The sequence below is a fragment of the Typopeltis vanoorti genome, chromosome 6 (assembly GCF_054136105.1).
Source record: "Typopeltis vanoorti isolate ZY-2024b chromosome 6, IOZ_Tvanoo_1.0, whole genome shotgun sequence".
Taxonomy (NCBI): Eukaryota; Metazoa; Arthropoda; class Arachnida; order Uropygi; family Thelyphonidae; genus Typopeltis; species Typopeltis vanoorti.
Window position 1 is genome coordinate 115,496,823 of NC_143554.1, and position 13,166 is coordinate 115,509,988.

A 13,166-nucleotide genomic window follows, 5' to 3' on the forward strand; every position below is an offset into this window, starting at 1 on the left:
AGGTCACCTATTAGACAAATTGTCCTCTTCTGTATATAATCAGGAACTATAGGAGAGGTTTGGGGTTCACCACCCTAAATGGGAGAAGAATATTCTGAGGCCAGTCTGATTTGGAATTTATAACATGTTAGATTGAGGAGGTGTTTTGAATGAAAAAGAATACAAAATTTTTTGAAGACTGAGTAGGCTATGAATGTGATATGCCTAGATGAGCTAGATGTGAAAGTCAGCTCAAGAAGAGGAAACTGATCTTGACTGGAAATCAGAATGTTATGAAAAGTAAGTGGGAGTAAAGTAGGATCTTTTTTCTGGATAATAAGACAGGACTGTGATTTTATGGCATTGAAATTCACTAGATTATCTTCACCCCACTTAAGAATGGCAAAACCAGTGTCATCCTCAAAAACCATTGACATTTGTTTTGAAGATCTTCAGTTCATTCAGGAGAAAGTGTGGTCAAGAGTATATACTGGTACACCAACACTGCTAAAGAAATCTGATGATAGGAAGTCATTCACCTTCACATGCAATGAATAACCAGAGAGGAAGCTGACCATTCACAAAGGCAGGAGGGAAGATCATAACATGGTAGCATGGTGAGAGGACCTTGATGCCAGACATGGTTACATGCCTTGAAAATATCAAGAGTGACCACAAAGGTCTGAATCTTTTAAATATTTCCATGGTCTCTGGTGAAAGGTGGTTAGTGAAGAGGTCTGATGTGGAATGAGAATGGTGAAATTCATAAACATGATCATAAACTAATTAACTGATGGTGTCCAGGTAGTGAAGAAGCTGCTTGTTGGTGATTTTCTCCATCACTTTCAAGAGTACTGAGGTAAGGGGAATGAAATGATAGTTTTTGATGGCTGACTTATCCCCCTTTTTTAGAAACAAGCAGTGAATGAAGACTTGCTTCCATGCTGTTGTGTGAATTCAGGATGTGTATGACAACTTATATAAGTGGTACAGAACGGAGTGTTAATTGTGGAGCACACATTTTTAGCACACCTGGAGGGTACCACTAAACCAGGAGAGTTATTATTATTAAGACTGTTAAGTATATTTTATGCCAAGAGGTTTGCCTTATACTTTAGGAGATGTTACCATTGCATCATCAGGATAAAAAGGGGGATGCAGTAAACTTTGTAAGACAGAAGTTTTGCTCAACAGCCTTGGCAAGTTGAGCAAAAAAAGTGACCAGAAGGCTTGTCTTACATTTGAGCAGGAGGCAAGCTTAATGCATTTGGCCCTTATAATTGGACCAAGCATATTGTAGATGCAGGTATGGGAAAAAGCCCAGAGATAATCGATGCCTATACACAAATGCAACATCAGAAACAAAGGGATAGAGTTTACTTTGGTAAATATGTTTTAGACTAAGATTATTGGCATTACTGAAACCTAACTATCAGAGTCATATAGTAACTGGAATCAATTGTAAAAAGTATAGTATTTTTTTGAAAGGACAGAAGAGGTAGGAGAGGGTGGGTACTACTAATGATATCAGATGATTTGTGTCCATTTAGGATAGAAACTTTTGAAAGCAGTAATGTTCCGTGTGTAAATTAAAGACACTAAGAAATTAAATTCTTGGTTTCAACCTTTATCAAAATCACTTCATGACTGGGCTACTTATATATAGAGGCTGATGACGTCACATCAGTTGCCTTAGTATCCTATAATGCAGCACACATATCTTTATGGACATGTATAGTGCTATGCATTATGGGAAGGGCCATTACCCAGACCAGTTTCAACATGTCTGTAAGGATATGTGCACTGCGTTATTGGATACTAAGGCAATTGATGTGAAGACATCAACCTCTATATACAAGTAGCCCAGTCATGAAGTGACTTCACGCACAAGCTTTGTTTGCTTACACTTGGATTAAGGATGAAACTAAGAATTTAATTTCTTGGCTTCTTAAAATCTATAACAGTTTACCCTGATTAGTACTGAGTAAGTAATCATTGTGGGTGACTTAAATTTTCCAAACATTGATTTGAGTAGAAATTTCATGATAAGAATGAAGGAAAATTTATTACACTGTTGTGAAGCAGCATGTGAAAGAAGGAACTCGAGGTCAAAGTGTTAGATTTTATCATAGCATCAGAACTGGTCTCAGTTAAGAATATTACTGTTTTCCCACCAGTTGGTATCCATGATCATGTTGTACTGTCCTGTGAAGTAGCTAACTATATGGCGGTTCCAATTAGGACAGCTAACTGGCTGTCCTAATTAGAACCTAATTTGTACTTGCTGAACTACAAAGCTAAAAATTATGTCAAATACTATCTTTGTTCCCATTGTATCAGTTACTGAATGGGAAGGATATCAGCAATGCATGGGAAGCTTGGAAAAGGTGCTTAAATGAAGCATCCTCTGAATGTGTCTCTATATTTGGAATAACAAATAGGGTGGGAGTGAAATGGATGTGCAACCTTATTAAACAAGAGATCCATAAGAAGAGGATGATGATGCTGCAGAAAGAACATCATGAACATAAGAGTGAGAGGAGTTATGAAATATTAAAAGCACAGGTCAGAAAAGTTACGAGTATTGTACGGTAAGTTAAATCAGAGTATAAAAAGAAATTGAGCATGTAGGCTAAAGGCAACCTGAAAGAATTTTATTGCTATGCTGCAATTAAAAGAAAACAATTAATGTGGAAGAATAACTTTAGTGAATGCAAACAGCACCCTTCTAGATGAGATTGTTCAAATAATGAGTGCTTGCTTCACTAAGAGCTATCAACCACATTCATTGTTTTCTTTTACTTGCAGCATAGCAATAAAATTTTTCAGGTTGCCTTGTACAATGCTTCCATTATACTGGATGAAGAAATAGAGCGTATCATAATGAGGTTCAAGTGCTGTTGCATAAACTGGATATGACTTCAGCAACAGGGCCAGTTAACATATCAGCACATGTGCCAAAAGAATGTTCAGCTGAAATGGCTTGTCCTTGACATGCTTGTATAACTTGCCTCAGCTCAGGAAAAATCCCACAGGAATGTAAAGAATATATGAAATTCTGTTGTACAGGGGTGGTGCAAAAACCAATGTTTCTAACTACATACCTATTATCTCTAGAGCGACAATGACGATTTTAAATAAGAGAACTGACATACAGAAATGGATTTGACAGACAAGTTATACTTTGCAAAGAACAGCATGATGGTCCAAGGCATTTGATAAGATACCACATGAAAGGCTGTTGCATAACCTGGAGAATACAGGATTGGAATGCAAGTCAACAGTTATATTGACAGTGGGTGGCAGATGGATAGGTATCATAAAGTGGTATATGGTTTGTATGAATACCAGATTTCAGGTGGTCATTCATGTTCTCCAGGAATCAGTCCTTGGACCATTGTTGTTTAGTCTGTATATTAATGATATTGAGAAGGATGATAGAAAATGTTCATTTGTTTGCTGATGATGCAAAGAAAGATAGGCAGGGCAATCAGGGATGTTACTGATATACAATATCAGGTTATTCAAACCATACAGAATGATTTGAATAACCTGGAACTGTGGATAAATGACAGTGAATGTCAATTCAGTGTTAGTAAGTCTAAATGTTATGTACTTTGACATAATGAGATTTCCACCAGCATATTATATTGGTGGGATTATGTTATAACAAATTGATGAGGAATCTTGGAGTTATGGTGATAGGAAATTGAAGTTCAAAGGATAACTCAGAAGATAATTTCAATGTTGAAGCTAACATTAAATTTTACAAGGAGGAGATAATACAGCATACAGAGGAGATACAGAGGAAATAATGAAGCAAAGATGATATTAGAATTTTGGAATGTAGATTACGAGGATAGATTGAGGATATATGGACTGCAGACACTGGTAAACAGGAGAAAGAGGAGTGATATGATAGAGGTCTATAAACTTGTGAAAGGGTGTTATAGGTTATCACTGGATGAAATTTTGCATTATGTGGTAGGTGGGGAGAGGACAGAGAGGAAGTTAAGTTTGTGTGTTGTTAAGAAAGTAGTGAGAGCTAGATTTTACTCTCACAGAATGAGTGAGTGTAACAATTTGCCTGTTGAAGTGACGAGTGCATTCAATGTGAATGAGTTTAAGAGAAGTATGACACTAGGTGTATGCAATGATTCCTTGAAGGTCTCTGATAATAATAGTTTGCATGTTTTTTAACAGGTTGTAGCATAAGCTGAGCGAGAAGCCTGAGTTTCTAACTTGAGCCATTAATGTATGCTGAATTTTGACTTGGTGTGCATTGCCTTTATTGGGGAATCAGTTTTTGAATGGGACAGACAGGACTCTCAAGTGGAGTGAGGAATAAAGGTACTCATTCCAATAAAAATAATTTCAGTTATTTGATCAGAGAAAGTGCTTGGATCAGACCATAGAAAGGAGGTAGAAATCTCATCTAGAAGGGTGCTGTTTGCATTCACTAAAGTTATTCTTCCACAATATATTCTACCTATTGCTATAAAGCAATAGGTAGAATCTAATTAATATTTGTACCTCAGATGTTGTTTTGGTGATGAATTTCAGTAAATTGTCCATAATTTTCATAGACATCTGTTATATTGCTAGGCATAGCAGTATTCCCTGACCAGTTTGATACAGAAATACCTGCTAGAGAGAGAGAGAGAAAGAAGTAAGAATAACTGCTGATTAGCAAGAATTTTCTAGATTTGTAGAAGTGGAATGCTAATGGATTTGTCCATTATTTTGGAAAAGATTCAAGTTAGAGTAGTACACTGATAGTTTGGATTGTACAGACTGCTGGTTCCCAGGGTTAGTCATCTTTGTAGTCCTACATAAGCTGATATTTAACAGTATTTTTTTTTATTCCTTTGATTGAATTTGTTAGTTATTGAGACCTGAGCAGTATATTTATATTCCATGATTGGGAATCATCACTGTTATAGACTTTTCTGAAGATATGCTGAATATGGGATAATTTCCAAACTATGGCAACTCTGGTGATTGTTTTTTCAAAAAAAAAAGTCACCAGATTCATAAAATTCAAATGTTGCACAAAATGGAAACTACCAGGATTAAAAATGCTAAATAAAATACTGAAGTACATACACATGCTTAATACATGATGAAGGACTTCTTTAACTCTTTTAGGATGTTGAATGCAGTAAACTTTCAATATACATTGCACATGTAGACCCCCCCCCCCCAAAAAAAAAACATTCTTACATTCTACCTAGTTGAATGTAAGATTTTTAGAGCATTCCTCCTTGCCTGTAGTGACGCTCAACACCTGAAAAATATCGTTAACAAATTCAGATATGGCAAAAGTGAAAAAAAGTTTCTCATATCTAAATGATAGTTGTGTTTAGATCTCTTTGCATCACTTTGTTTCTTTTACATCTAGAGCAGCGTTTCATTAAAGTGTGGTATGCATGCCCCAGGGATATGTGAAAGATCTCTGGTTGTATGAGGTATCTTTTCTATTTTTTATTATCTTTTTTTTTTTTTTTTTTTTTTACTTTTATATATTTGTCACCACATCATCAGTGCACCCAGGGAGGGGGCAAGGGGCCCTGCCCCCCCCCCCAATAAAGAAAAAGGAAAAAAAGACTAGAAACATTTCTAAAAATCTTTTCCTAATTAAAATTCTTCTTTTTTTTAAATTTATATTGTGTCGTGTCTTCTATTTCTATGCTACTTATGAATTAGCAGTCACATAAGGTGAGAATACCCTCTGACTCTCAGTAATCATGGTCTTCGTTTGCCGCAAGGCGAACGAATTAGTGCTTGGGTGATACTTTGTTTGCTTGAGCCGCCAGAGATCACAGGTATCATGTATTGGCGATCACTGCAGATGCTCACTCATAGATTGTATGCAATGCGTAGTGTGTGTATTCTCAAATCGTCTACTCAACTCGGCCTCCCCAAGATTAAATCATGAGTGCTCGTCCCCCCCCACCACCACCACACACACAGATTAAATCTTGAGTACTTGGCCCCCTCCAAGATTAAACTAAAAGAAGTTTTAAAAACTTAAACTAAAAAATCTTAAACTAAATGTTTAACTAAAAAATCTAAAAGAAGTTTTAAACAAAAGATTGCATTCATCACTGAATTCAATTAGAGCCATGTTTGATTGACAGCATGATTGTGTTCTGACTGCATAATTCAAACTGTTCTTGAATTTCATTCATTTCATTAAACTTTTTTTATTATTGAAGATTTAAATTTTATAATTTTTGTTTCTACTGTTATGTACTGAATTCATGTAACAAATGTATTTAATAAATTTAAAAAAATTGTTTTTTAAATAATTTATTACAATGCAAATGATAAAGTAAATATTTCATAATTATTTATGTTTGAATAAAATACAGTAATTCAGTTAAGTGGCACCCCAGTTACATGAAGTTGCACATAAAAAGTTTAAAAAGGTATATGCACATAGAAAAAAAATACAAATTTAAACAAGTTTATTGACTAGCAAAATTACTGACTTATAAACTTATACAACTGACTTTAATTAAAATAAAATATTTACCATAAAAATAATTTTATTCATACACATTAGATTTGCATGCAGTTCTTAACAGTTAATGACATTCTAGGAATCGATTGAATGTAGTATGTCATTTTTTTTTTATTGACTGCAACTGAACAAAAATAAGGCAGATATAGTATTGCCTGCCTGCATGAAATAGCTGTAATCCAGCAATAAATTTTCTAGCAGTCTGTGTTGGCAGACTGCTAGAAAATTTATTTTCTAGCTCAGCTGTGTCATCCTCATAACTTTCCTGTTCTTCTGATGTTTTGCTGAATTTTCCTTCACAATTTTGAAGACTCATTCATTAAATGCAAATTCTTCATAGTTTCTGATGTGGTTTACTTCTAATAAGATGTAATTTTCACTTTCAGCTGTATCTGGCATAACCATGATGGATTGCTTAAAAGCACAGTGAACAAAACAGTTTTGAATGGTCTTTTGCTTATTCCAAGCTAACTATCAGCTATAAACTGTATTGCTTGTAGAAGATTAACTTTTTTACTCACCCCCCTTAGTAACTCAAGAACCAGTAATTTTATATATATGTATATTTCCATTATAATTCTATATCCCAGCTCATAAGCCATTTCTTAAAAAAATCAAATATCAATGCATTTTTTGTTGGAACAGTATTGAACTCGTAATCTCACATATTTGAATGCCATAATGCATTACACAATCCATTGCTTTCTTTTATCCAAACAGTGTCACATGATTACAACACGGGGAACTGGCCAGTGTGATGATAAACTTGCCCGATTTAAAGCAAGATTACATAATTTTTTCTAACATTCCATGTGGTAGAAGTTGCTGGATGGTCCAATTAAACAGCAACGTGTCTCAAATAAACAAAGCAAAAACCTAGACTTTGTCCAAATAAAATGGCTGCCCCGATGAACCAGTGGACCTAAATCACCCAGACTATATCATATTATTATAATTTCTTATAAATTGTCTTGGTCTCAGAGGGGATATGGCAGTCTTACTAAAATTTTTAAAAGTATTGAAAGTTTGGGAAACTCTCTGATATAAAGGAGAGCCAAAAACAAAAAAAATGCTAACTTGGCACCTAGTTAAACTTCTGTATCAATGATAATAATAGACCTATTCCTACCATACATGTACTTGATATATACTGCCTGCCTTGATTTTTTGCAAGCAACAGTTTAACTTGATTATGACCTGAGTATTGAAAACTATGAGACAATTATATTATGTCTGTTAATTGTGTGTTCTCTAGTCAATTTTCCTGTTTTTTGCCTGATTAGAGAAAAAGAACTCAAAACATTTTGCAGTTTGGATATCAGTCTTCTGACCTAGTTAATATCTCTCCATTTTGAAAAATTGTCTCCATTAATTGTGCCGATCTTATGCTTCCCTTGAACACACTTTATTCCATGGGCATGTAACTTGACTAATGATTTGGATTGGACATTCATGCACCACCTGCTTAGTTGACTAGTCTGTGTAGTGTCTCTACTTGCTATGGATTCAAATTCTTTTGTGGCATGGTTGTTGTAAGTATTTTTATTTGATAAATGGTTTTCACCACTGGTATAAGACCACTACCATGATTATTGGAGGCATGAAGTAGTGATCTGAAAATGTATCATGTTAGATTAGAGCAGAACTCTGCTTATAACTAACTAACCTTTTGTGCACAGATTTTTGGGATGTTTTGTTGCTCATTAAAGTTTTTTTTTTTTCCATAAATCTATAGTACATGAATATCATGGGTGGGCTAAAAAGTTTTTAAATTAATTTTTATATATATTTTGTTTATTTTGTTTTTGAAACTCTGCTCTATAGACCAGATATGGAATTTTTTAAAAACCATTCCAGGCTCCCATTAAGGAGGATAGTGGTCTCATACTTGGTAAGGAAATTTATCTAAAATTATTATGCTAATGCAGCATCCAGTATTCTTATGTAGTGCCCTCCCACTAACTGAACTCTTATTAACTCCATTGATTAGATGAGAACTGGTGCTTTCAAACTGATCTGACTCCTGGTGTGCTATAGATTTACAAACACTTTTGGGATGCATATATTTAAAAAAAAAAAAAAAAAAACTTATGGGCACAAGGTTAACTGCTGCATATAAATATTTATTTTCATTCATATAACTATAACAGATTATTTTTTCTGTAATTATCATTTCATTATATCTTTTCTTATAAATTAATCTGTTATTTGTGTTAATTTTACCTTTGTTTTTTTTAAGTCACTACTGATCTTATGCTATCCTGTTTAAGTAACCACCCTAACTCAATTCACATATTCTTGAATGTTAATGTTACATTTCTTTCTGACAATTGCTAGCACCACTGCTTTTCAGTCTTTACATCGCAGACATCCCTGAAACAGTTAGTAGAAAGTTTGCTTATGCAGATGATTTAGCTTTGGTAATCAGTGATAAAAATATATAGAAAGAACTGAAGAAATATTGATAAATGCCTTATGGCAGTTCTACAAAAAATGGAGATTAACACCAAATCCTGGTAAAACTGAATGTTCTTGTTTTCACCTTAATAACAGACTTGCAAATCAAAAACCAGAGATATATGTTGATGGGACATTAATCTCATTTAATCCGACACCTAAATACTTGGGGATAACTTTGGATAGAACTCTGTCATATAAGCAACATATGATTAATATCGCTGCTAAAGTATGTACTGGAAATAATATAGTTCAGAAGCTCTGCATTTCTACATGGGGCTCAAGTGCCACAACTCTACAGTGCACTGCTTTGGGACTAGTCTACAGCGCAGCAGAGTATGATGCCACTGTCAACAAATTAGATGCTCAACTTAATCTCACTATGTGCTTAATAATGGGCTGTATCAGAAACACACCCTTACAATGGCTCCCCATTCTGAGCCATATTCTTTCTCCAGAATTGCGACAACAGGAAGCTCTGCTTCGTGAATATAAAAGAATCCTAAATAACCAAAATCTCCCAATACATGAGTTTATTCCAGATGCTTTATCTGATAAATTAAAATCCAGAAGACCTGCCATTAAAAATGCCTGTAATCTTCTCAGTCAGAATGCCAGCTTGATGAATAAGTTGAATACACTGTGGACTCGAGCAATATCACCTGAAGTCTGTAGCTACATAAATATTCTTCGAAAACCATCTAGATTTAACCTGCCTAGGAACATATGGAAGACTGCTAACAGGATCTGCACAGGTCATGGTGTATGCAGAGACTTACTATCAAAATGGGGAAAGATACCGAATCCCCACTGCCCTTGTGGAGCCGAGACCCAAACCAATGGATATGCTGCTAACTCACAGGAATATGAGTTAGTGGCATTTCCAGGTGAACTAAAGGACATTTTTGACCTATCCCCAAGAGGCAATCAATTGGATTAAAAATCTAAATGTAAAAATACGACTACATTTTTGCTTGACGCTTGTCATATATTTAACACCTGTATTTTATCTGCTTGTTTATGTTTTACTTCTTATTTATAATTTTATATATTGTATCTTATCTATATTCATATGTATTTTATTTTATTTCCTTTTAACCATATGTATATGCCATACGATAAATAAATAATTAATTCAGACAATTTCATTTTTAATGATTTTGCCATTAGTACTCTATATACTCTTATCAACTGTTTCATTTCTAGCCCAACTTTCACATAAGTTAAAACTGGTTTTAACATTTGTATATTACTATGTGGTACCTTAGCTAATTTCTTTTTTATTCCATATAAATTTATTCACCTGACTCATTGCACTAGCTTTGCGTATTCTGTTAGCTATTTCCTATTTAATTTGCATCTTCACTAAAAATTGTGCTCAAATGCTGAAGTGCTTCACTTCTTTAGGAAGGTTCACCAAGAATTAGTGGATAGTAGTTGTAGAAGATCTTACAAATTATGAAGATTAGGACAAATGGGGATGGATAAGAGGGTGGCTGCTGGACAGATATCAAAAAGTGATATATGGAGGGGCAGAATCAAGGCAAAACAAGTGACTAGTGCTGCTCTGCAAGGTTCAAATATACAAATAATTTGTATATAAATGTTATAGGAAATAACCTGAAAGGACATATTCAGTTGTTTGCTGATGATGCAAAATTAGGTAGAATAATAGTTAATCAAGGGGTGATGTGGATAGCTTACATAATGATTTAAATAAGCTGTCAGTATGGGCAAAAGATAATGGGTGTCAATTTAATGTGGAGAAATATAGTTATGCATTTTGGAATAAATAGATTACAAGCGGGTGTACCACAGTAATGGAACTGTACTCCAGGAAATAGATGAAGCTAGAGATGTAGGAGTGGTGGTAGATAGACAGTTAAAGTTTAGATGACATATTGCTGAGGTAGCCCATAAGAGTATTATGTTATTGCTCTTTGTAAAAGTCTTGATACAATCACATCTGGATTACTGTGCTCAGGTCTGGTCTGGTCTCCTGGCATTCTTGGGGGTGAGAAAGTGGTGGAGAAGATCGAGAGGCAAGTGATCAAGATAGCGAGTGGTCTGTGGAACATTTTCTATGAGGATAGATAAAAAGTGTGTGGATTGCAGAAGTTGGTTGCTAGGAAAAAAAGAGGATATAATGATAGAAACATTTAAGTTGCTTAAAGGGTTTTATAGGATTAATGCAGGAAAAATGTTTCAGCACTTGGCTAGAGGAGCCAGAAAACAAGAGGTTATCCTTGAAAGGTGTTGTTAGTAGTGGTGTGAGGACTTGATTTTTTTTTTTTTTCTTGGAGAGTTGTGAATGAGTGGAATCTGTGCCGGAGTCAGTTGTGAGTACTTTGTCTGTCTTAGTGCGGTTCAAGGAAAGGTATGCTAGATTGTGTGGATAGTTTGGATCTCCTGCGATGAGTCATTAGACTCCATGAAGGTGCTTGTACAATAATAATTTTTATTTACATTTTATAGAACTCAAAAAGCATATGACAAGATGCCAAGAGAAATCTGTTCAAAACACTACAGTTATATAGTGTAAATGGGACATTACATTTGGCAGCAGTTAGAATTGAAAGATTGACAGGAAGATGATTTGATGTTAAATTGGGTGTGAGACAAGAGTGCACATTATCTCCACTGTTATTCTGTTGTGTATTTCCATATTTAGTTTGTTATCTTCGATAAAAAATTTGTGCCTAAATACCTGAAATGTTTTACTTATTCTATATGTTTTCCAATCAGGATAAAATTGATGTTTTCAATTCTGCCTATTTTCAGTTTTTATTGCTAATTTTCATACCAAATTTATTACAGCAGTTATCCAATTTAGTCAGCAAATCCTGCAGACTTGTAATGGATTTATTTAGAGTATAAAGGATTAGAGGAGCCAGAACAAGAGTTACTTAAAATACTAAGAAAGCTTACCTCCTCCAAATGGGGCACAGACCCTAACATACTGAGATCTTCTGCCTTGGCCCTTTGCTATTCTTCTGAATATGCCTACCTGGTATGGTCCAGATCCTGCCATGCTGAAAAACTTGATCCAGCATTGAATGAAAGCTGTTGTTTAATTACAGGATGCCTGAAACCAACACCACTAAAAGACCTGTATACTTTGGCTGGTATTGCACCCCCCCCCCTTCAGTTTGAAGATCTGCTGATGAAAGAAGCAGACAAATGACTTTCAAGTTGTTTATACATTTCTTCATCACCACCCTCCACATACCTGGGCTTATAGAAACATCCAACTAAATATATCTTCCTGTCAACCTCCATGATGTTCCATTGCCACTATTTCTCTCTTTCATGTCTACCTTATGTGGACATAATTCCCCTGCTATCAACAGCACTCCTCCCTCCCTTCTTGTCCTTTCTATCCTCGTGAAAATACTGTATTCTTCCATTTCTATTCTTGTTAGAATATCATCTTCATTCAATCATGTTTCACTTATTCCAGTGATTTTGGGGTGAATAAACTCAATCAGTGAAACTGAGGGAGTGAAAGAAATGGAAATGAAAGCTAAATAAACTAACTTTCACTTCTACATGCAAGAATGTAGAAGTGAAAGTTATGATAAGAGAGTGGAAATAAAATATAAATGAGATATATATATATGAAAGTACAATGAGATGTGTATGAGATTATATATGAATGCAGAGTGATGTTAGACATCTAGTGGAAACTAATGAAAGTGTGCAAGAGAATAGAATGAAAGAAAAAAGAGTTAAAGAGGTGATGAGCAATTCTAGGATAGTAGCATGTGGAGATTCCATAGTTAGAGGACTAGTTACTGAGAGAGTCAATAAGGTCTGCTATCCAGGAAGGAGAATGAGTAGGATAATTAAGGCACTGGACATGAGGAAGAAATGAGCAAGAGAGTTAGTCATGATTGTGGGGACAAATAATCTAAGTGGACATGATGTGATGTGAGGATGAATATCAGGAGGAAACTGATATTCATCTCCCTTATTTCTGATACTTCTGGTATTTGTAAACAAACACAGTAATTCATTTTTGGGTCTATAACCAGTCCTATCCAAGCTACTATCTCCACGCCTTCCCAATCACCTTTCTTACCACATATATATATATTCTCAGTCTCAACTTCCTCACTCACATCTCAATATACTCCATCTTCATACACACATCCACTCTCTCTATGCCATGTCTCCCTGTCCATCCAGGCTCCCCCCCCCCCCC

At 35.0% G+C, this 13,166-nt stretch overlaps 1 protein-coding gene across 1 annotated transcript in view; it reads left to right on the forward strand.

The window, feature by feature from the left end:
- LOC150105837 (uncharacterized) overlaps positions 1 to 13,166 on the forward strand; it is a 138,675-nt gene that overhangs the window by 13,534 nt on the left and 111,975 nt on the right. The window lies entirely within an intron of this gene.